Raw genomic sequence first — 25,018 nt, forward strand, 5'->3', positions numbered from 1 at the left:
ATCAACTTTTATCAATATATGCCCCCCCAACAGTAGTCAGACAATGTATAACAACAGACACACATATAAACAGACAGTTCAAAGAAAATACTTGATGACATAAAACATTAACCAACAAAAAAGAAAAAGAAAAAGGGTTCCACATCTTAATTAATTATATATATTTAATCTAAACTGTCCCTCTCCACTGCTCCTCCCTGGCAACCCTCTAGGAAGGCCAAATAGGTGCCCCACTTCTTGCCATAAGCATCCAAGCTGCCCAGCCATCTTTGCAACATCTTTTCAAAAGCTGCCCTTCTTGCCCCGCCTTCCGCAACCTGGGAGGGAAACAAGGGGAGGGAAAACAAAACAACAAAATGAGGAGAGGGAAAGGCCAACACGGAGCGACATGAGAGAGAGAGAGCGAGAGAGAGAGAGAGAGAGAGAGAGAGAGAGAGAGAGAGAGAGAGAGAGAGAGAGAGAGAGGAAAACATTTACTCGCTGGTTCCCAGACATGCCATCGCCTGGTCCTTGATCACTCCTCCACCCTCTGGCGGACAACAGCTGCTCCTCCCCGGGCAGACCAGAGCCAGTCCTCCGACCCCTGGCGGACGGAATGCCCCTCCGCATTTCGGCGGCCAGTAGGGAACTCCTCCGACCCTGGCAGTGGCCCCACCGCTCCAGGCAGCCGGCAGTGAGCCCCTCCTCCCCTCGCAGATGGTGGCCGTTCCTCCACGTCCAGGCGGCCGGTAGCAACTCCTCTGTCCCCTGGCGGGTGACCACGGCTGCTCCTTTGGGGTGGATGGTAGTGGGGTGGACTCTATGATGGCGCATCCCTCCTCTTTCCCGGTCTTCGGCACCAATGTAACAGGAGGAAAGGAGGATGTGTCTTTACTTCTCCGGGCAGCTTGGTAGAAAGACTTTGTAATGGCAAGATAGGGGCAAGGACCTCCTGTTCAATAAAGAGCCAGGGAGGGGCTCTCTCAGGTGGAAGCAACCAATGCGCCAAATGTCTGACTTTGTCAACTGGCCTGTGTAACTTATTAAAATGCATCCAAGGACGTTTACCATTTCAGATAAAAGGATTTAGCTATATTATCAAATTGTTTAAAATAAAAGAGGGGAACTTCAATGGGGAGAGACAATAGTAGGTAGTTGAATTTTGGAATACAATTCATTTTTATAACATTAACCTTCCCAGTCATAGATAAATGTAGTGAAGCCCACCTGTCCACATCGCTCGGAAACCTTTTTATTAAAGGGTCAAAATTAACTCAAATCACACAAATTTGCTGGGAATAAAATACCCAAACACTTTGAGTCAAAGCTTCGGATTTAGACAAATTAACTCTGTATTCTGAGAATTTAGAAAAGGAGTTAATAATTCTGTGGAGGCAAGGCATAGATCTATTGGGGTCGGAGACGAATAATAAAATATTTTCTGCATAAAGCAAAAGCTTATGCGCCATACCTCACGCCACCACCCCTGGAAAATCATCTTCTTTTCTTATCGCGGCTGCTAATGGTTCCAGAGCAAGACAGAACAATAATGGGGAAAGAGGGCAACCTTGCCGGGTGCCCCTTTTCCAGAGTAAAATAATCTGAAAATAATCCATTTGTTTTACCACCACTACCGGGTGTCTATAAAGTAACTTAATCCATCCAATAAATGTACTCCCAAACCCGTACCATATCAAACGCCTTTTTGGTGTAAAGTGAGATGGCAGCGACCAGAGTCTGATCGTTCATCACTGACCACATTATATTGATGAAACACCTAATGTTATCAGAAGAGCTGCTGCCCGAATAAACCTCACCTGATCTATATGTATAAGAGATGTCATAACATTATTTAATCGATTAGCCAAAAATGTTTAACGTCTAGCTGGATCAGGAAAATTGGACGGTAACTCTCGCTTGGATCTTTGTCCTTTTAAATATCAGACTGATCTGGGCTTGAGTCATGGTTGGCGGAAGCTTTCCATTCTTTAATGATTTCGTATAAACTTCTAGCAAAAGTGGAGCCAGTTCTGTAGCATAAAATCTAAAAAATTCAGCGGCAAAGCCATCTGGCCCCGGAGCCTTAATTACCTCACCAAGCTCCTCCAAGGTTATCTCAGAATCAAGAGAATTTTTTCGTCAGTTTAGGGAGTTCTAATGGTTCCACAAATTTTCTCCTATCTTCATCAGTAGATGAAGATGTGGAACTATGAAGATCAAGATAGAATAATTTAAAAGCATTATTAATTCAATGGCTGAGGTAAATATTTCACCACCAGCAGATTTCACTGAGGGAATGGTAGAAAAAGACTCTCCCTGCTTTATATACTAGCCAAAAGCTTCCCTGCTTTGTCCGCCGACTCAAAGTATGACTGTCTTGCCCTGAATAGCCAAAACTCCACCTTCCGTGACAAAATTGTATAATATCTGTATTTCAATCAGGTCAATTCTCTGAGGCCATCAGATGACATTCGGCACTTCAGCTCTGCCTCGGCACTTTTAATATTCCCTTCCAACTCCACGAGTTCTCTTGCTTTGGACATTTTGATGAATGAGGCATACTGTATGATCCGACCCCTAAGAACTGCTTTAACTGCCTCCCAAGCAATGCCCACATATTCTCCAGGTTTCCATATAAACATTGATTTCAGCCTTAAATAGATGTTGGAATTCAGGATTTTGCAAAAGGGATACATTAAGGCACCAACTAGATGATTTCTTTTTCTCCGTATGTGGCAACACCTCTAAACTCACCAGGGCGTGATCTGAGACGAAGATGTTTCCAATTGAGCAATTCACAACAGATGAAATGAGGGACTTAGATATATATATAAAAAAATCTATTCTACAATAAATCTTATGGACATATGAAAAAAATATATAGTCCCTACCAGATGGGTTCAAAAGACTCCAAATATTTGTAAGACCAAGATTTTTACACATCCTGTGAAGTGTCAATGTTGCTCTAGGTGGCTTACACACTTTTGCTTCATTATGATCAAGGACTGAGTCCATCAAAAGATTAAAGTCTCCTCCCAATATTATATCATGAATGGTGCCAGCGGCTTGCAACATCCTTCAAGATCTATAAAAAAGCCCTGATCATCAGCGTTAGGTGTGTAAATATTAGCCAAAATCAAACTTTGCCCCTAAATTATCTTTAATCTGTTTGAGACATTTGAATTGTAGATGTTTACTTATCAATGTAATGACTCCACTGCTCTTCCTCGAGCCAGCACTAAAGAAAACATGTCCACCCTATATCTTCCCAAATTTTTCAGCTTCCTGCAGGGAAATATGCATTTCTTGAAGAAACGCTATATTATATTTCTTACATTTAAGAAAAGAAATAACCTTCCTTCTTTTTATGGGGTGCCCCAACCCATTCACATTCCACATGGAGAGAGACAATCTACTCACACCAACATTTGACATTAGAAAAAATAGATTGTGTATCAAAACTAAAATGATAAAGACCACACTCCACATTAGTGCAACAATCAAACCCAAACTCCACCCAGAACCAAACAAACAGAAAAAAGAAAAGTGTGCATTAACCCTGCGCACAACAGTGCCAACCAGCGTCCATCCCTCCAAACTCAAACAGTCCATGTATGCCTACGAGAGTCCCCGCGACAACTTTGCCATCAGATTGCTCAAGTCCAGTGCTTCTATACAAATTCTGTAAGACAGAATTACACAACAGAAAATAAGTAACAAACTCCAGCCAATAGGCGGAATAAGCACAAAGAATGTGTAGATTCATCCACATAACTGTCCTGAAGGTGTGTTCCTCCACAAAACAAACTCCAGCCGCTAGCGGAACCAGCACAAAAAAAAAAAAAGAACGTTCATCTCGGGCAGTCAAATGAATGTTCAGTGAGCCGGCCCATTTGGCTATTACATGAGTGTAACAAATGCCCTAATCCCTCAAATGATTTGCAAGAAATATTCCACAAAACAAACGCCATCCAATAGGAGGCATAAGCACAAAGAACGTGCAGATTCATCCACAAACTGTCCCAGAGGAGTGTTATTCCACAAAACAAACTCCAGCCACTAGGCGGAACCAACACAAAAAGAAACAAAATAGGCACTCAGTTTCCTCGGACAGTCAAGAGAATGTTCAGTGAGTCAGGCCCACTCAGCTGTTACACGAGTGCAACAAATGCCCTAATCACTCCAATGTTTGCAAGAAATATTCCACAAAACAAACGCCATCCAATAGGAGGCATAAGCACAAAGAACGTGCAGATTCATCCACAAACTGTCCCGGAGGAGTGTTATTCCACAAAACAAACTCCAGCTGCTAGGTGGAACCAACACAAAAAGAAACGAATATATATATATATATATATATATTCTATATGTACTTCTTTTCCTGTCAAAATGCATTTATTTCCATCTTAGGAAAGAAAACAAAACAAAATGTGACAATATAATGCTTTATTTATTTATTTATTTATTTTTTAATTTAATTAATTAATTAATTTATTTATTAATTTTTCTCCCCTTTTCTCCCCAATTTGGAATGCCCAATTCCCAATGCGCTCGAAGTCCTCGTGGTGGCGTATTGACTCGCCTCAATCCGGGTGGCGGAGGATGAATCTCAGCTGCCTACACGTCTGAGACCGTCAATCCACGCATTTTATCACGTGGCTTGTTGAGCGCATTATCGCGGAGACATAGTGTGTGTGGAGGCTTCACACTATTCGCCGCAGCATCCATGCACAACGCCCCACCGAGAGCGAGAACAACACATTACAGCGACCACGAGGAGGTTACCCCATGTGACTCTACCCTCCCTAGCAACTGGGCCAATTTGGTTGCTTAGGAGACCTGGCTGGAGTCATTCAGCATGCCCAGAATTCGAACTCATGACTCCAGGGGTGGTAGTCTGCGTCAATACTCGCTGAGCTACCCAAGCCCCCCAATATAATGCTTTATTAACATTTTCTAAACAAAGCCCTCTAAACTCTCCGCTTTCCTACAACAATCGTGAAGCCGTGTTCATGATTTGCATCAGGGCATTAGCGCCAGCACCGCATTGAACTCCATATGAAGAGCATTTGCAGACAAAAACATCTCATTATGTGTTTTGGTGATAGTTAAGACTTGACATGCTTCAGTGATAATTAAAATGTGCCTTACACAGGTTGAAAAATACTTGATTTCTATTAGAGGTAGACCCATATATCCGTTTTACTGATTAATCTGTGCCGTTAGTTGCTTTTTGAACTATCAGTTATCTGAAAAAATCTATGCCGATAGTTACAGATAATTTTTTAAAGATTTTTTTCCCCACAATTTTTTTTTATTCCTCATTAATAAACTTAATTTGTTGAAATATATTATACATAAAAATCCCTTCATCTGGTGAAAACATAGGCTATGAAATGGTTCATTTGGTAAATACTTAAATATAGAGCATTTTTACTGCATTATTAACTAAAGTCTCTGTCATTTCAAAATAAGAGTCCCCAGTCTATTTTGGGCTTGTTTATAGTCAAAAGTCACATGTTATGTCATTTTTTTCTGGTTATTATTGGGATTTTGTGTTACACAATAAACTGCTTTTGGGATTTATTAATTCAAAGCCTCAATGTCTGTGCCCTTCTTAGTCAGGAAAGAATTAAAATTATTAAATAAATGTGTTAGTCTCCTCTCCACCAATACCTAGTGTGTGGTGGGCATTCTGGTGCACTATGGCTGCCGTCGCATCGTCCAGGTGGATGTTGCACACTGGTGGTGGTTGAGCAGATCCCCCTATACTATGTAAAGCGCTTTGAGTGCCTAGAAAGCATTATATAAATGTAAAGAATTATTATTATTATTATTCTAATCAATAAAAAATAAATAAATGATAGACCGATTAATCAGTTACCTGCCTTTTCCACCAGTTTAGTTATCAGTTATTGGGAAAATCCACTATCGGTCGACCTCTAATTTCTATCACAAGTCCCATCTGGGCTCGTTTTGTACATCAAATAGCATTAAGACATCATTTCTCCATCATTTTATCATGGAAGCGCTGTTGTGTGTGTGTGTGTGTGTGTGTGTGTGTGTGTGTGTGCAGAGATTCTTTTATTACTGAGATAACAACCTCCTCTATCATAGGAGAGATTGTAACGGTCAACTAGCGTGTTACGACAGTACATCCAATAGAATGTATATGGGACCGCCGCATAATGCTATTTTATGCTAAGCTTGTAGGCTCCTTTGGTAGAAGGGCTCTAGTGTGTGTGTGTGTGTGTGTGTGTGTGTGTGTGTATGTTGTGAAGTGTGACACATTACAAAGGTTCTGCCCTTCAAACCAGTGTTTATGCTGGTTTATGTTGTATTAACGGTAAATGCGTTAATCGCAATTAAGAAAAATTTACGTGTAAAAATTTAATTGATCACATGCATTAATGCGTAAATTCTGACAGCTCTATTGTTTATATAACAATTGCAGGACTTTTTTGTAAAAAGCGGTATTTAAAAAACAAAAATGATCAGTTATTGGTATCTGCAAAATCCATTAATCGTTTAACCTCTACCTACCCAGACAGCATTTTTGGGGATCATTGTCACATTGTGATGCCCAAATATGTTGTACTGTTAAGCAGCTCACTTGGTTTTGAAACAGCCTCTGACTGCAGGGCTGCTAAACTGCATGAATATGACAAGATCCAGAGAAATGAAAGTAAAATAACTCAATGAGGGACTCTCCTGGTTGCTGAATTTTTTATCAGAATGGCGAGTCATTCTGAAACATGTCCCCTCAGTGGGTTTGAATTGAAATGTTCTGTCATTCTGTCCTCAAAAACAAGTTACTTAGCGTCTTGCAATTGCTTCATGGTTCAGTCGCCTGAAACTGGTCAACACAAAGGTGTCCGTGCTGTGATAAAGTCACCTGCCTGTGCATGAACTCAAGGCTTTTTATTTTGATCTTTACTGACTTATATGTCTGCTGAACTAAAGTAACTGCATTTTTAGATCATCTTACACAAACAGACACATAATAAAAGCCTTAGTAATAAAATTATAAGCACAGACAAATTGAATTTTTCCACTGCTGCAATGACAGCAGAGAAAATGAAAAAGATGCTGATTGGCTTCTATACTTAAATGAATAAAGCGGATAAGATGTACCAAAAGAGTAATGCTCTCACAATCTCCTATGGCCAGATAATGACCTTGCAAAATGTGAGAATGAATGAGCGTATCACATTCCCCAGTGCAGTCAACAACTTTATCCACACAGCTATTCTGTTAGCCAACTGAGCGTGTCAATGAGAAGGCTGATCTGTTATTTGAACCCATAATTTTGCAATAAAGTGTAAAAGCAAAATTGAAGTAATGTATATGAGAAAGTTGCTGAAAATAATTTCAGAATGTTTGCAGCATCATTTGCGCGCTGCTCTGTGTTTAGGGTTGCCAGTGGTTTACCAAAAATTTGGGACAGTGTATGCAAAACCATTGGCGGTATGGATATGTTGTTATATTAATTATGTGTTTAGATGCATAGTAAATGAAATGTCACAGAAATCCCACACATATTCTCTAGCTACTATCCAGAACTATGTTACCTTGCAATTTACATTTTTCAATTGCAATTACATATATATGTACTGTACATTTACATTTGTTTTGAATGACCTGTATCACCATCTCTACTTTGTCCAAGGGCAGTCCAATTTCTTGATAATACTGACTCTTAATTTCCACACAGCAAGAAAGAAATCCTTGTAGAACAAATCATAGTTCACAAGTACTGTGTTACTCCTAATAAAAGTAACTAAGTTACACCATTATTTTTTATGGCAAAGTCTACTTATGCATTGAAAGGGCAACATTTTTTCTTACTGTCAGTTAGCCGAGTCTCTCTCTTCCAATAGCTGGGTTTATCTGCATGGCAAAGAACGCACACACACATAGTGCTCCCAGAACTGTGTGATGTGCTGTTGCTCCCAGACATGAGAGAAGTTCTTTACCGTGTTTTGTCTGTGTGCTCTAAACCGCGAGTAGTTTCTCCAGAAGTGACAATTTTGTTGTTTTGAACACATGGGATAGAAATGCGGCTTTATTTGCACATTGTTTTTGTGATATTATGTTTTGTTTTTTTTCGCTTTCGCATAAATTTAATTTGCATCTTGGATGGAAACATGCAGTAGCTACTAACATTTAATAAAAGTGCATTTACAAGTGTTTTATTGCAAAAAAAAAAAAAAAAAAAAATGGTATACATGTATTTATACAAGAATCACAATCAACAATCACAATGTAGTACACATTCAAATGCTATAATTTTGACACAATTTTGCCTTCGTTTATTCCCATGCACAGCTGAAAGAAAACAAGACACATGCTGATTGTAATGACTATGGCAAATTTTACAAGGTATTTCGTTTACATGTAATTAAACAGATGTCCTTCACTGTACATTTTTTGTATAATTAACGGTAAAAATGTATATTATGTTTAACAAGAAAGTACATGTACTTTTCATGATAAATAATTGTTAAAATTAAGGTAAAAAACAATAATGACCCATTGCATTTCATTATATTTTATGGGAATAGTTATGTTTCTTCTTAGTTTCAGTATCAGTTATGCATTTGGGGTGTTCCGTGTTATATTTTATGTAGTTTAGTTCATGTTTGATGCATTATTTTAATTTCACATGTGTTACCTTGATGGTGTTTTGTGTTTGTGTGAGTGACACTGTGCACACTGTCTCTACATGTTTATTGGTAATTGCTCCTAGAAGGGCCACTACTGATTTATATCATCATGTGCCTTTTTGCAATTACTAGAGTGATTAACAATACATTAAAAACAGATTTTTATTAGGGATGCTCCGATCAATCGGCCACCGATCGGTATTGGCCAATATTCACGTCCTATGACTCGATCGGTGATCTGTAATTTGGCCGATCACATAAATCGATTGCTCATGTCGCAAAAGACGGTGCGGCTCCTTTAAGGCTTGAGCAGCACTGTCATGGCATCACGAAGTGTGGGGAATACTGGCATAGTGTTGTAAGACAACAAACTTGATTCAGCAGTTAAGAAATATGCAGTGGGAGAGGTATGGCGAATATGAAAAGCTTGTGTACTGTACTGTTAATTTGGCATTTCACAGCATTCATGGCAGCAGCTTCTCAGTGTCTGCTGGGCATAGGCATCTCAGTAATAACGCGAGTTACAAGATGTGGTATAATTAAAACATCTTTATTAAACATCTCCAGACTAAATGACCTTAACAGTAGTAGCACTTGTAGAGTCCAGAAACATGCACTCTTTCTCCGCTTTCCTTTCATCTCTCATGAGACCGCATGTTCCCCTCATTAAAGTTCAAGCAGCAACAAGTGAAAAATTAACTATTAATACAATCGTCCAACTAAATGAAAAGGCATATATAAAAATAATAATTATTTATACAATATTAAGATTCCATAATATAATGTATTAAACGTATTAATAAAATCAAAATAAAATAAGGAATAATAATTATATGAAATAATGACAATGAATCAATAACCAAAAATGTCACATTAAGTTTAATTGCACCTATGGGTTTTCAGTTTGACACTGCTTAATTTAAAAAAAAATATTTTTTATCTCAATATAGCTAGAGAATATTTTGTTAGCCTATACTTGATTTAAAGTCTTTTTAAAAAAAAAAAAAAAAAAGCTTTTTTAATAAGCCTTTTAAACTTTTTAAACGGTTTTTGTCAGAAATAAATAGGCAAAGTGATATTACTGGGGAGAGGAAAATTCAATTAAAAGGGACAGTGTACAGAAAGCTTGTATATACAGTTATGACAGAGATCCTGATAAAAGGTGAAATGATCAGTATCGGGATCGGTATCGGCTGATCAGGTGACAAGAAGATCGGTGATCGGTATTGTCTGTAAAAATCCTGATCGGAGCATCCCTAATTTTTATAGTTCCAGATTATTAGTGTATCAAGTTTATATAATTTAAAGAGCCCATATTATCCTAATTTACAGGTTCATAATTTTATTTTGGGGGTATACTAGAATAGGTTTACATGCTTTTATGTTATTGAGACATTATTTTTCTCATACTGTACATTTCTTTTCTCCTCTCTTCATCCTCTGGCCCAAACACTCTGATTTACCTCCTGTCTCTTTAAAGCCCCCCTTTCCAAAAAGCCCAGTTTGCTCTGATTGGTCAGCTGGCCTAGTCTGTTGTGATTGGTCATCTGCGTAGAGCGTGTCAGAAATTTAACGCCCCTTACATAACGGAATAATAGGGTTCAAAACAGTGTTACTATGAATGCAAACTTTAATACAGTGAAAAAGACACTTTATTACCATAACATATATATATATATATATAAAAATAACAATTTCCAACATTCTTTTGAATGTCCATGTACTACAATAAAATATTTTATGCCATGAGTGTACTTTCATTTACTATTACTATTATTTTGAATGGCCATGGAAAATGAAGCAATGTGATAACAATTTTACCTGGCTGCAAAAAGTAGTCCGTTAATTTACCTGATGAACTTACACCTTTTGCTGACCCTTTATTCTTCGTAGAGCTAATGTGTGCTTCTAAATCACTTGCACCTTTATTAGCAACTGTCGCATAAGTGCCAGCTTTACATGTCATACATTCTGCTTCCCACGGTTCTCGACCTGGACGAAAGCATGGGAATTTTCTGTGCAAATCTTCTGTAAATTTGCACTTTTGTTTGGGCATTGTTTCCACTCAGCTGCCATTTGCTGCTACTGTCAAGCAAATGTTTGATGCCGAACACAACAGTGCTTTGTGCGTTCGCAGAGAGATTGACAGGCAGGAATTTGGCCAATAGTTGCTGCAAGCCTCTTATAAATCTACCAATCGGTGTGCGAGAAGGTGGGACTTACAAAGAGGGGTTAAAGCAATGCAAATATGCGTGCACACACAGTGAAGTATTAGACCAGATGCACATCATAATGCAACTAAAGCCACGTTTTAAGGTCCGAAAAAGAGGACATGTCCAGGAAAAAGAGGACGTATGGTCACCCTAGTTTACATGCATAAAGAGCTATGCTACACACTAAAGGAAAGGTAAAATCCCCGAAAGCATAATAGGGCCTCTTTAATAATATAAAGGTTAATGAACTGTAAAATATACAGGCATCAAAATTGCATCCCTAAGAATACAAATGCAAGTTTCTGTCTCTTTCAGACAATTGGAATAGGTCCCTATCAAGTTTAAGCAATCTGTTATCCCTAATAACTGTAATTATTATAAACATCTTTAGTAATTTTCTGTCATTTCATTTCACTCCAAGGAAGGTTCAATAATAGTAAGCATGTTGGTCTTCTTGACTAGGTAGATGGAAGACATCACATCACAAATTGTAGGCATTCTAGGTGAGCACCAGCCAGTTTTATACATCACTGAGCTTAGAGTACTGCTGACATCAGTAGAGATATTGCTTAAGCTAGCCTGTCAGGACTGACAGCCTGACTGAGTTGCCGGTAACAGTTAGTGATAAATTTTAAAGGTGAAGTCATTTCTGTGCCACTAGCATCACCATTACACATTTAATGACTGTTTTCAAACAGGTTTCTTGAAGACTCCCCTGACCTGCCTTTGGTCAAACAAACAGATAGTCCCCACCCTAAACTCATGCCACTGGTTTAGCCAATGTTGCTATATAGGGCTGGGCAGGATGCTCAAACAAACCGAGCAATGTTTTCAATGTCACATAGCCACAGTGTTTCCTTTTTTGGAGGAAACAACCTACAGTATAAATGGGTTACTTAGGGTCATCTCTGCATATTAAGATTGGAAAGCACAAAGTAGTAACATCAACATTTACACATACTGTATATTCTTTAAAATCCCACTGACATTACACTCATTAACAGTATTATTGCAAATATATAGCATATATATTCACACACACCGATCAGCCACAACATTAAAACCACCTGCCTAATATTGTTTAGGTCCCCCTCATGCCACCAAAACAGCATCTCCAAATAGCATTCTGAGATGCTTTTCTTCTCACCACAATTGTACAGAGCAGTTATCTGAGTTACCATAGACTTTGTCAGTTCGAACCAGTCTGGCCATTCTCTGTTGACCTCTCTCATCAACAAGGCGTTTCCATCCAGAGAACTGCCGCTCACTGGATGTTTTTTGTTTTTGGCACCATTCAGAGTAAATTCTAGAGACTGTTGTATGTTAAATCCCAGAAGATCAGCACTTGCGGGTTGGCGCAGTTTTGGTGGCACGAGTTGGACCTACGCAATATTAGGCAAGTGGTTTTAATGTAGTGGCTGATTGGTGTTTATATATATATACACATACAGTTGTGCTCAAAAGTTTGCATACCCTTGGAGAATTGGTAATATACTGTATGTACCATTTTTAAAGAAAACATGAGTGAGCAGGCAAAACACATTTCTTTTATTTCTTATGGAATTCATATTAAAATGTAGGTTATAACAGAATGGCACAATCATAAAACAAAACATGGCAACAAAGAAAAAAATGAAATGACCCCTGTTCAAAAGTCTGCATACCCTTAGTTCTTAATACTGTGTATTGCCCCCTTTAGCATCAATGACAGCGTGCAGTCTTTTGTAATAGTTGTCTATGAGGCCCCAAATTCTTGCAGGTGGTATAGCTGCCCATTTGTCTTTGCAAAATGCCTCCAGGTCATGCAAAGCCTTTGGTTGTCTTGCATGAACCGCACGTTTGAGATCTCCCCAGAGTGGCTCGATGATATTAAGGTCAGGAGACTGTGATGGCCACTCCAGAACCTTCAACTTTTTCTGCTGTAACCACTGGAGTGTCAACTTGGCCTTGTGCTTAGGGTCATTGTCGTGCTGGAAAGTCCAAGAGCGTCCCATGCGCAGCTTTCGTGCAGAAGAATGCAAATTGTCTGCCAGTATTTTCTGATAACATGCTGCATTCATATTGCTATCAATTTTCACAAGATTCCCCGTGCCTTTAGAGCTCACACCCCCCCAAAACATCAGTGAGCCACCACCATGATTCACAGTGGGGATGGTATTCTTTTCACTATAGGCCTTGTTGACCCCTCTCCAAACATAGTGCTTATGTTTGTGACCATAAAGCTCTATTTTGGTCTCATCACTCCAAATTACAGTGTGCCAGAAGCTGTGAGGTGTGTCAAGCTGTTGTCGGGCATATTGTAACCGGGCTTTTTTGTGGCATTGGCGTAGTAAAGGCTTCTTTCTGGCAACTCGACCATGCAGCTCATTTTTGTTCAAGTATCATCGTATTCTGCTCCTTGAAAAAACCACACTGTCTTTTTCCAGAGCAGCCTGTATTTCTCCTGAAGTTACATGTGGGTTTTTCTTTGTATCCCAAACAATCCTACTGGCAGTTGTGGTTGAAATCTTTCTTGGTCTACCTGACCTTGCCTTGGTATCAAGAGATCCCTGGATTTTCCACTTCTTAATAAGTGATTGAACACTGACTGGCATTTTCAAGGCTTTGGAAATCTTTTTATATCCTTTTCCATCTTTAAAAAGTTCCATTACCTTGTTACGCAGGTCTTTTGACAGTTCTTTTCTGCTCCCCATGGCTCTGTATCTAGCCTGCTCAGTGCCTGCACATGAGAGCTAACAAACTCATTAACTATATATATATATATATATATATATATATATATATATATATACACACAGACACTAATTGCAATTTAAAAAGCCACAGGTGTGAGAAATTAACCTTTAATTGCCATTTAAACCTGTGTGTGTCACCTTGTGTGTCTGTAACAAGGCCAAACATTCATGGGTATGTACATTTTGATCAGGGCCATTTGGGTGATTTCTGTTATCATTATGATTAAAAAAGGAGCCAAACAACTTGTGATAATAAATGGCTTCATATGATCACTATCCTTAAATAAAAAACAGTTTTTTTGCATGATCAGTCATATTTTCACAAAATTTCACAATTTCTGCCAGGGTATGCAAACGTTTGAGCACAACTGTACATACATACCACACATATACACACAGTATCAAGTCTACCTGCACAACCTCACATATTTTACTGAGATTTTTTTTTTTTACTTCTCTTGCATATTTTGATAATGTAACTAAATAATAATTGTAACAATAACTCACAGGAATTATTTTGTGTCTATTTATGTAAATGTGTTAAGTGACAGCAGAATGGCAACCATAAAAACACTGGCTTGACATGATTAAATGCATGAATTTAGTAGGACTATGTCCAGTGTTACCAAGGTAGCAAGCACATTTTTGATTCTCCTTATGAAAGTGTTTTAGAAATTGATTACAAATGAGTAGTATTATTGATATAGAAATAATTTGTTAATGCGGAAGTCACATAGATAGTCTAAACTAAATGCATACATCTTTCTTTCCAATGAAGAAGGGTAGAGCAATCAAATAGGTTATTTATTTTAATGCTTCAGTGATTGTAACCCTACGTGTTAGATTCAGTTATGAAATGTTTGCACAAGGCTCATACAACATTGTAATCCCCAGCAAATTCCTTTGTTTCTTTTCTTATGGATGACTAGAGGAAAAAACCCAGATTAATTTCTACATATTAATTTTCTCTCAACTTATATTGAAGTTGTAAAGCAGACAGGGAAATTATGTAATTAATGGCATTTATATAAATGCAAGGGAGACAGTAATGCACAGTACAATGAATTCTGTAAATAGTGGTTAAATTTACTTGAAAAACAAACTATAACGATGCACTGGTGCTGGCAATGACAAAGGTGATGATGATGAAGTGAAGAACCCAAGTGCAATTTTATGAACAAAAGTGAAATCCAAAAACCCCAACTACAAACGTGAAATATAAACATGAACTTGACGGCTATGTTAAGACTGTCACTAAAAATGCGATTTTTGGCATATCCAGATGAGTTTTGATAGTCTGGACAGCAAAAAAAAACACATGAAATCTGATTTTTTCCAATGCGCATTGGTTTCAAATGCAATTTAAATCTGATTTTTTTTAGATGCGTCTGAGTCCAGACACTCTGGCTGCTCTAATCGGATTTCAAATGGTCTTTTGCATCACTCTTAACGTGACACACAACGATGACGTAAAAAAAAAAAAACTTGACTTGACTTGACTTGACGTGACGTGACGTGACGTGACGTGACGTGACGTGACGTGACGTGACGTGACGTGACGTGACGTGACCAAACACAATACCTGACAAAGGACAATGGAAAACATTAGGGTTTAAATACATGGACAAGGGGTAAAACAATGACGAGGGAACCAATGAACAGACAGAACTGATAACAAGATAACAAGACAATAACCCAATGAAAACAAGACACATGAACATGGAGGGAAACAGGAATCACATGACTAGGGAATGCATGACATGAAACAGGAACTAAACTTTTCAAAATAAAAGACATGAAATATATGAACAAACACATCAAACATTACACAAACAGCATTGCGCTCTATTTTAAAAACAACAGTAACAAATCCACATACTGTAATGTTTTGCGATATTGTGCTGAGTTTACAGTTTAGGGTTTCCTTAAATTTATGTATAAGAACTACAATAATGCAGTAGGAATGTCTGGAAAGCAGTAAAAGTTTTCCTTCTTGGGTAATATTTTTGGGAGTATTTTGTTTCTTCTCTTCAATCAATTGTACAAATCATTAATATGTTCCAAGATATCATTTTGTAAGCATTAAACATTTTGTTGAAATACATTAATCAAATCAAATTTATTTTAATGAATCTGCACAAAGCAGAAAGCATGAAAAAAAGGCAAGCCCAGAAGCTCCATTCGTGCTGCACATCAAAACGGTTTTAATAGATGAACCCCGGCAAGGAAAAAAAGCTTAGGGGAATCCATTTTCACGTTGTGAAGTGGGCTGTAGCTCTATGTGTTTATTTTCTAGAGTCAGCGGGTGCAGAGGACGCGTTGGCATCTCATACAGGCGTAATAAAGCTGGTGCACCTTTGCCAGGGTAAATTATGATGATTTCGCTCTCGAGTTTCTTCTGAGTAAATACTTCACAGTTTGCTGTCTGGGTTTCATGCACTCCTAGTCTAAGTGTCAGATGTGGAGCTTTTGGATTGCACCAGACCTGGAATTCAGACTCTGTGCAAACTCATGCAGAGAGCAGACACGACGAGAGGACTTGGATGGATTGTGGAGTGCTGCTTTTGTTAGTGTTAAAGCCGGTCTCCCTCATCTGAGCTAAGTGGGGTTGCACAGACAAAGTGTGGTGGAAAGGGGCTGCACGGAACCTCCGGCTCAACAAGATCCACAGTGTGCTTGAGAGGCAGTTTGCCGGATTTATCAGTCAGGTGGTAGGCTGCTCCCTAACCTTTTCATTCACTACAATAGACCGTGGTATGGATTTACATATCACCCCAAAATGATGCCTTTTCTTGGAATCGGCTGAGATAACGTGAGCACATTGCTCGGTGTGCAGCCATATGGCATTTTCTTTTTGTCTAGCAAAGCACAACATTTTTTATTCAACTATGGAGTGTTTGCACTGGTCACTTTCCAGACTGGGCAATTCACAAGCCAAGGACTGAGTGCGTTTAATCAATTATTTGGCGAACAACTTAAACTGGCTCTTTTGTGGAAATACAATGGCAAAAACCTGATTAGAATATCAAGTTTGTTTGCCTTGGAGAGAAAAGTAGCTTCGTGTAGTCCTGGCTAAGTGACTGCAGTAAAGCTACTGGTAATAAAAAACAACTAATCATTAAGGGCAATGGCTGTTATTATGCAGAACAAATATTATCTGTACTATGTCAATATCCTTCTCATGTCACACACGCAGTCTCATCTGCCAGCAATTAAATTCCATAAGTCATCTCATGTACTTCGGGAACACTATGCAAATTAAAGTCATGTTTTCATAGGTCACTGCGAGACAAACTGATATGACCTGTAACATATGGAATGATTTAACATCCCTGACTGCAGATTTCTTTAACGGAGTCTAGTAAAGAGTGACAGAGATAAAACAGTGACAGGGTCGGCCACATTTACGCAAGCCAGGAAAGCACACAGAAGAGCAAGCACTCTGTCCCTGGGATTGTTTTCTGTCCATGGGCAGATGAGCACTGACAGAAGCAAGCCTGTTTTTGTCATATCTCCAAGTAGTCTCATGTCATAGGTGTACTAGTTTCAACGCTGCGCCTCTGCCTTAAATGGCTGAGCCAAAGGACTTTGCCTTATGTTTCATTCAATTTTTCTTTTTAATAAACTTTTAAAAGCTCAGATCTTGGAAACAGGTCCAGATGCTACCAAATACACTCACCGAGCACTTTATTAGGAACACTATGGTCCAAATAAAGTGCCAGATGTGGTTTTATGCTGTTGTAGCCCATCCATCTCAAGGTTCCACATGTTGTGCATTCTGAGATTCTATTCTGCTCACTACAATTGTACAGAGTGGTTATCTGAGTTACCATAGCACTTCTGTCAACTCAAACCAGTCTGGCCATTCTCCGTTGACCTTTCTCATCAACAAGGCGTTTCTATCCGCAGAACTGCTGTTTGTTTTTGGCACCATTCTGAGTAAACTCTAGAGAATGTTGTGAGTGAAAATCCCAGGAGATCAGCAGTTACACAAATACTCAAACCAGCCTGTCTGGAACCAACAATCATGCCAGTCAATATCATTGAGATCACATTTTCCCCCATTCTGATGGTTGATGTGAACATTAACTGAAGCTCCTAACCCGTATCTGCCTGATTTTATGCACTGCACTGTTGCCACATGACTGGCTGATTAGAGAATTGCATAAATAAGTCAGGTGTACAGGTGTTCCTAATAAAGTGTTAAGTGAGTGTATGTCCTATCAATCCAGTTCACAGGGGGAATGGAGGATTTTAAAACAAAATAAAGGCTTACTAATTAAATTTAGTGAAGAAAAAGAACAATCTGAAAATGTTGAAGTAATGGTGTAATTGTGTAAGATGTAAGTTAACAAACTCAGCATGTACCGCTTTAGTATGAATGTCTCTAACCTACTGTAAAAATTTACTTTCTCAGAAATAACTAACTGGAGCTTTTTTGCTCCCCTGAAAGTTGAGTGCACCTAATAAGAGTGCTTTCGTGGCTCCAGCACTGCAGGTTATGGACTGCCGTGATCTTCACTGAGATGTGCTGTAATACTAGTGGACATCATGAGGGTAATAAACAGAAATCCAGGTGTTCCTTTGCTTTCATGCCTCCTCTGAGTCCCACTCTAATAATGTGGCCATCAGTCTTCTGATAACTCACACTAGGCACCAGAGCACCTGGATTTTTGAGGTAAATGACTGTAAAACTGCAAAGGACTGTGAAACTGAAATTGGAGTGTTGTTCAGAAACATAAAAAACCCACTGGAGAAGGTGGCTTTCTTTAAGGCAAAGGTAAATCAATTATATGAATATTTATATGAATATTTATACAAAATATTCAATATTACAAACAATGCTTTTTCGTAACAATGAATTTGTAATGGGTGTTTCTTCTAATACTGTAAACTGAGGTGCAGCACAAATGTTCCTATGTAAACCTTATCCAATGTGATGCTATCAGTGTAACTACTGTTAGATTAAGATATGTCACATACTTGACCATCATGTAGTTTTATTAGGCTGTTATGTTATTACACGGCACTCTGGAATAATTGACCAATAGTAGTGCTAGTCTTATGTCTCTTGGATCAGTCTGTGGTCTCTTTCTTCAAACATAATCATTTAAACTCAAAACAATATTTAATGGCCATTTATTTATTTATCTATGTGCTTTGCGTCAGGGATCAACCTGTCAGGGTTTATTTTGTAATAATGACCAGCTGATGCACATTATCCCAAACCTAAACATAATGCTCAAGCCATTCTTTGATGTAAAGTACAATGTGTTATATAGTACTATGGGTTACAAAATACCATCATTTTACATGTAATTTTTTGATATTTTATAAAGTGTTCCTTATAAAGGCTCTGATAAATTGAAGACCTAGTATGATATTTTGTGCAATTAAAGGAATGTTCTGGGTTCAGTACAAGTTAACCACAATAGACAACATTTGTAGCATAATGTTAATTATTACAGAAAATAATTTTACTCACACCTTGTTTATTTAAAAAAGCTAAAATCGCAGTTACAGTAAGGCCAATTCACTGAATGGGGGTGAATGGGGCCTGTCCATTAACAGTAAAATGCACACTTTTTCAAAAGTATAACCACAATATGTAAATTTTATACATGCTAACATCATTTTAGATGATACAATCTTTGTTATACATTATTTTAGTGTCATAAAATTGCTTACAGTGTTTACTGTAAGCCGGCATTAGGTTATCATGGTAACAGAGTTGTAACATTGGATATAATTTTACATAGATAAGGCTAGAAAGCGATTTTATCAAACTAAAATCATGTTTACATGTCAAATGTTTATGTTTTGTGGCTAGACTTTTGAAGTAATGTGTATTTTAGTGTTTACTGTCCGCCCCATTCACTTACATCGTAAGTGCCTTAATACTGTAACCACGATTTTTGCTTCTTTTCTTTTTTTTTTTTAAATAAGAGGAACAAGACAAAATAATTTTTTGTGGTAAACAACATTATGCCACAAATGCTGTTGATTGAACTTGTATTGAATCCAGAACATTAATTTAATTCTAACCTTGGTATTTCCCTATGTTAGTTCTGACATACACCTCAAGATACAACTTGGACACATCATAAGTGATGGAACCTGGGGTCAACAGGTGTTTAAATAAACATCAATTTTACCTAACATATATCCATACGATATCACTACAAGACAAAAGTCCAGATTTGAACCCAAAAATGTGAGCTTAGGTCAGATGAGGTGGAAACAGGATAGGCGGGGTAATTGTGCATACAGCATTCATCCCACTGTTTCTGTCTGGGGTCAGTGCCCATTTTTGGTCAGTGAGGCAAAACAAGAGCCCTTGTTCACATTGAGGAAACCATGTCTGTACCTCATTAAAAAACTTGATTCCTAAACACTTTCTATTACTGCAGTAATCTCAAGATTTGCAGAGGGCTAAACTCTGAGATACAAATGACATTTACCATTACCTGTTAATGCATTGAAGTCACAACTGACAGCAGCTCAGTGAGTAGATAAAACGTTTCTCCTCTCAACCAGCATAAGATGTTTCCTCAACAAGCTTCTCAACTTCCAGGGCAACACAAGGGATGAAAATGAATCATCCCAATCACTGTGGTGTCCCAAACTCATTAATCCTTTATGTCAAAATCGAACATTGTTGAACATGGCTCCCATTGAAAATTGAAAACTCCAGCTCTGCCTACAACTACATTCTATTTAATCAATGGATTTACACCTTGGGTCCATACAAAGTGATTACACAAAAGAGGAAATTGATTGCGGAGTTTCAGGAAATGTAAAGAGAGCTGCATGTTCGCAGTTGCTCTGAGCTTCACCTTTGGTTTTGGGCTCAGCATAGGGGCCCTAATGCATTGTAAAAGAGCACTTATTGATCTTCTGGCCAGTGCTCCCTACTAAGCTATCTGTCAAAACACATTCGTTCCGTGCTTGGCACAGCAATATTGACAGCTCTGCACTCATTATTGCATAAACACAAATTGACCTAGCAGCTCTCTGGATATGTGATGAATCCTCCCATTGCTAATGCTTAGTACAGCAATACAGAACAGTCGTATGCTAAGACATTACAGACAGTACAGCTTCATTTTCTGTTAAGCTGCTTTGAAATGATGTGTGTTGTGAAAAGCGCTATACAAATAAAAATGACATGACTTGACAGCAGAACAGAGGAGATCCAATAGTCTCTGCTATCTATTTTAGGATCACTACCTAAGCATTCCATCAGAACTTTTTTTTTTTTTTTTGATTTTCATTTCATCCAAGGTCAATATTTTACTCTATGCGCAACCCTCTACTATATGAGTAAAACACTTGCACATGTGACCAAATTTCACGCTATGCAACAAAAAATATTTGTGATTTGCCACTAGTTAGTACATTTTCAGATTTTAATCACCAGTGATTTAGTATGATGAAGAGTCTCTTTTTTTTTTGTTGGGAGTAAAATGTTTGGTTTGACTCGTTCCGTGTAATGTGTCCTAAGATGAGATATATATATATATACCTTTCTGTTCTTTACAATGATTTATTTCAATCACGCATAGCTCAGGTGGGGTAAAGGAATAATTTACATTAATGCTGATGAACTGCCAGTATTCTTAGAGGCAGTATCATTTAAGCATGTGTTCTACAAATCAATGGAAATACTTGTATACACTACAAATTATGCATGTATAAAATTACATATATATATATATATATATATATATATATATATACATGCACAATACAATATATGCAATTTCAAGACATCATATTTATTGTTGGAATACATTGATTTGTATGTTTTCTTAAATAAAAAATGTGACCAAAATGATAAAATTTATATTTTCATATTGTATCAATTAGATGGTCCCCTGTATAATTAACAGCATTAGCTCAGGATGAATATATTTCATATGTAAGCAAAATAGACATTATAACTGAAATTTACCCCATATGAATCGGAACAGAATTTAATTGAAATCAGAATCTAATCAACAGCTTGTGGATCGGAATCTAATCAAATCTGGAAATCTGTATCAATACCCAGCCCTAATATGTAGTCCTGTATTCATTATTTTAACCTAAAATGAGAGCCTCCATCTAAGTCACTCATCTAATATGTTGCCTATATTCACACCTGTTTTTTTTTTGTTGTTTTTTTTTCAGTATTTTCTGTTTATTGGAAATGCATACATTTTGACTGATTAGCCATTGCAAAATAGAATGGAGAGCTCTTGGAGTGATTTTAGCAGAACACTAACAGGAGGAAAAAAATATGCTGTTGGATATCCATGTTTTAACACTGTCTGGTTGACCATGAATTTTGAAGACTAAAATCTTTAGTTTTTCAGTGGCTGATGCCAAATCCAATTTCTAGAGCGCAGGTTGGCCAGTTGTCATTGTTTGTAAAATTGCTGAAATTAAATGAACACTTATTTAACACAATAGTTACTCACAATTTACTGCTAAATATTTGAAAATAGAAAATATGCATTATCCACTGACAAGGCTAACCTAATGCTTCTGATAATCAGCCACGAATATTGCACTGGATGAATAGGCCTACTGGCCAATGTTTGTTAATAATGTAAAAATGGGCAAATTATAGTTGATAAATCGTCCTGGCCAATATACTGTCTATATTGCTAATCTTTAGAATGGTTTTGTACCAACTGCATTTTGAGCATTGTTAATATTGACAAATCTTTTTCTTTGGTTTTTAGAAGTCTCACTTAATCAGGGCAAGTTTGACATCATAAACCTGTCATTCAGAGCATAGTCTGAGATAGCAACAGCCAAAGTCTGTGTTTGTTTTACGGGGAACGGCACTCAAACTCACACTTCTTCCAATCACATTGATTGGAGCATCTGACAGAAATTACCCTCTTTATAGAGCCCATTATCCTACAGGTTTACATAGTTTTTCCTGCAAAGATTATGAATGACGTTTCAATATGTTCAATAAAAAAATGAGGAAATGTGCCTATTTTGTGTTATTTCTTTAGTGAGATTGGTTTCCATAACTTAGACGAAGATCAGCTCACATTTTAAGTCACATTAATAAAGGACTATGGATAATACTTATGTGTTCAAAAATGGTCTGCCACCACTGTACCATGTTTACAGTAGATCAAAAACTCATCAGACAAATCAAAAGTATTCATTTCTAATGCTCTTACTCTCTTTCCTATATTTTCTCTCTCTTTCTGTGTCACTGGAGAACTTCAGAATTGCAAATTATGGAGAAGGATTACTGCCTGGTGATGGACAGAGAACACTTTCCAAATGTGACAACCATTAAATTACCTTGCCGTAAAATTTACCGTCAGCACAGGTGATTTTCAAATGTTGATTGTAAAGTCACTAAAATCCACAAAATGATGAACAAAGAGAGGGCAAATGAAGAAATATTTTAAAAAGAGCTAAAGAAAACTGATATATGATACTTTAGAGCTCAGGGGGCCTTCAGCTAAAACACATCACAACAGAACAATAATATAAGGCTCTGTTCAAGTATTTTTATATTTAAATATCATAATATATCAATATTTAATGGAAGCTTTAAAGGGCCTTAATTAATCCACACATCAAGAACTTGATAGTCTCACCATCAATCAAATCATGGTGCTTCTTGCACCTTTGGGCAAGGTACATAGATTCACTCTGTCCTTAGAGATACATGGTGCAGTTTATCAAGATTACACAATGCTGTGCCAAATGTGAAGAATGTCTTGGCCTATTATGACATTTGTATTTATAAATAATAAATGATGACACGGGAAGCGTTAACAAAGATCATGTTACAGCCAGAACACTTGTTGAAAAGACTCATTTAAATCCGTATAAAAATAAAAAAAGGTTTTCAGAAGAGTTTCAAAGGGGGTTTTCATGTATATTTTGATTATGAACTGAATTTCAAAGTTGGTCAGCTTTGAATCTGAATAAAAACCCTGAATTAAAACAGAAGTTTGAATTAATTCTGCTGTTATAAGAACAGAAATATTCAACAAATGTGAGAAAGTTTTATCTTACAGTACAGCATTATTTCAGACGTATTTACAGCTAATATTTCCCACACATTCTTTTCGGAACAGACTTTAGTCTATATCAAATACTGTTGGACTACTGTGTATTTTATAGGCTGCATACCCAACATATAAAGATTATTTTATGCACCACATGTATTATAGCAGTCTAAATATTGCGGTGTATTTTCAGCTTTACCACAGAAAGAGAGACTGATGAGCTTTCAATATTTCAGCGCAATTACAAAGCTGTCAAGTTCGTTAACGATAAAAAATAAAAAATAAAAACAAATCACTCACCATTTCTGTGTGGAGCGCGCGGGTCAAAACCATGGCACGGCTTTAAATCCTGTGGAAATTCACGTCATTCACACGCTTGGAAAGAAACGTACAACTTCTAGGATTCCCCGGGTTTACCGAATGCCCACGGTCATGTGTGAGTTGCAAGCGACGGTTATGTCAGAGCAAACTAGATACGATACGCGCACGGCCACCTTCGTGGCTCAACGGTCAGTCCTGCAGAAACGAGCGCCAGCGCCTTTCGATTTCCACAGAGAAACGCAAACTGAAGTCTCAAGTCCCTCCTCTTTCACACGACTTCCACCTCTGTGTGTCTGTTGCCCTTTTCAAGAAGCGTTTCTGTGTCACCCTGCGTCCAGTGTCGTTGTCATATGTGCGTAAAACTGAAACGCGCGCGTTTACATTTTTGAACAAGGCGTTTGTTTGCATACAGGTCACCTTAATTTCAGTCTATAGAGATGTCAACGCACTTTAAATTAAGATCACTACTTTAAAAGTGCGCTGACATCTCTATAGACTGAAATTAAGGTGACCTGTACGCAATGCAACTGTAATGTGGTCTCTCAAATAAAATGACTAACAATGTTGATGTATTAATGTATAGTTGATATACTGCATATATATATATATATATATATATTTTTTTTTCCTACAAAACAATTATATTGTAGCAATTTAAGCATTTATTGAATTCAAGCAACATGTGCTTAAAATGTCATTATTTTGTAGAAAAATAGGTTTAAACAGGTTTAAAAATATATAATGTTCTGACTATTATTTCATATGTTAGGCTTTATATAATTAAGCTTTATTCTTTGTATAAAAGGGCTGTTGAACAAAAACATTTATTACACTATTCATTGCTATAACTGCGTGATGGCTCTACATTATAAAAGGCTTAGGTGTTTGGGAAAAATAAAATATTGTTATTTTACTTTGTGTGGTTCAGAACTATTGATTAAACTACATATGTAAAGTTTGTTGAGGCAAACAATAATGTTGATCTGACAAAACCTTGTCTGAAAGTTTAAAATATTTTTAAATGCTTGAAGTTAGAAATGTGTACATGTTTTAAAGAAAGAAAGAAAGAAAGA

The 25,018-nt window shown here is 37.4% G+C and overlaps 1 protein-coding gene across 2 annotated transcripts in view; it reads right to left on the bottom strand.

Annotated features, from left to right (window-relative positions):
* Window positions 1–24,204, bottom strand: part of LOC127413173 (5-hydroxytryptamine receptor 4-like) — a 189,584-nt gene extending 165,380 nt beyond the window's left edge. For both annotated transcript variants that reach the window (XM_051650052.1, XM_051650053.1), the window contains exon 1: window positions 23,925–24,204. The gene's annotated coding sequence lies outside the window, so the exon portion shown is untranslated. The remainder of the gene's footprint in view (window positions 1–23,924) is intronic.
* Window positions 24,205–25,018: the final 814 nt, after the last annotated feature.

The sequence above is a fragment of the Myxocyprinus asiaticus genome, chromosome 22 (genome assembly GCF_019703515.2).
Source record: "Myxocyprinus asiaticus isolate MX2 ecotype Aquarium Trade chromosome 22, UBuf_Myxa_2, whole genome shotgun sequence".
Taxonomy (NCBI): Eukaryota; Metazoa; Chordata; class Actinopteri; order Cypriniformes; family Catostomidae; genus Myxocyprinus; species Myxocyprinus asiaticus.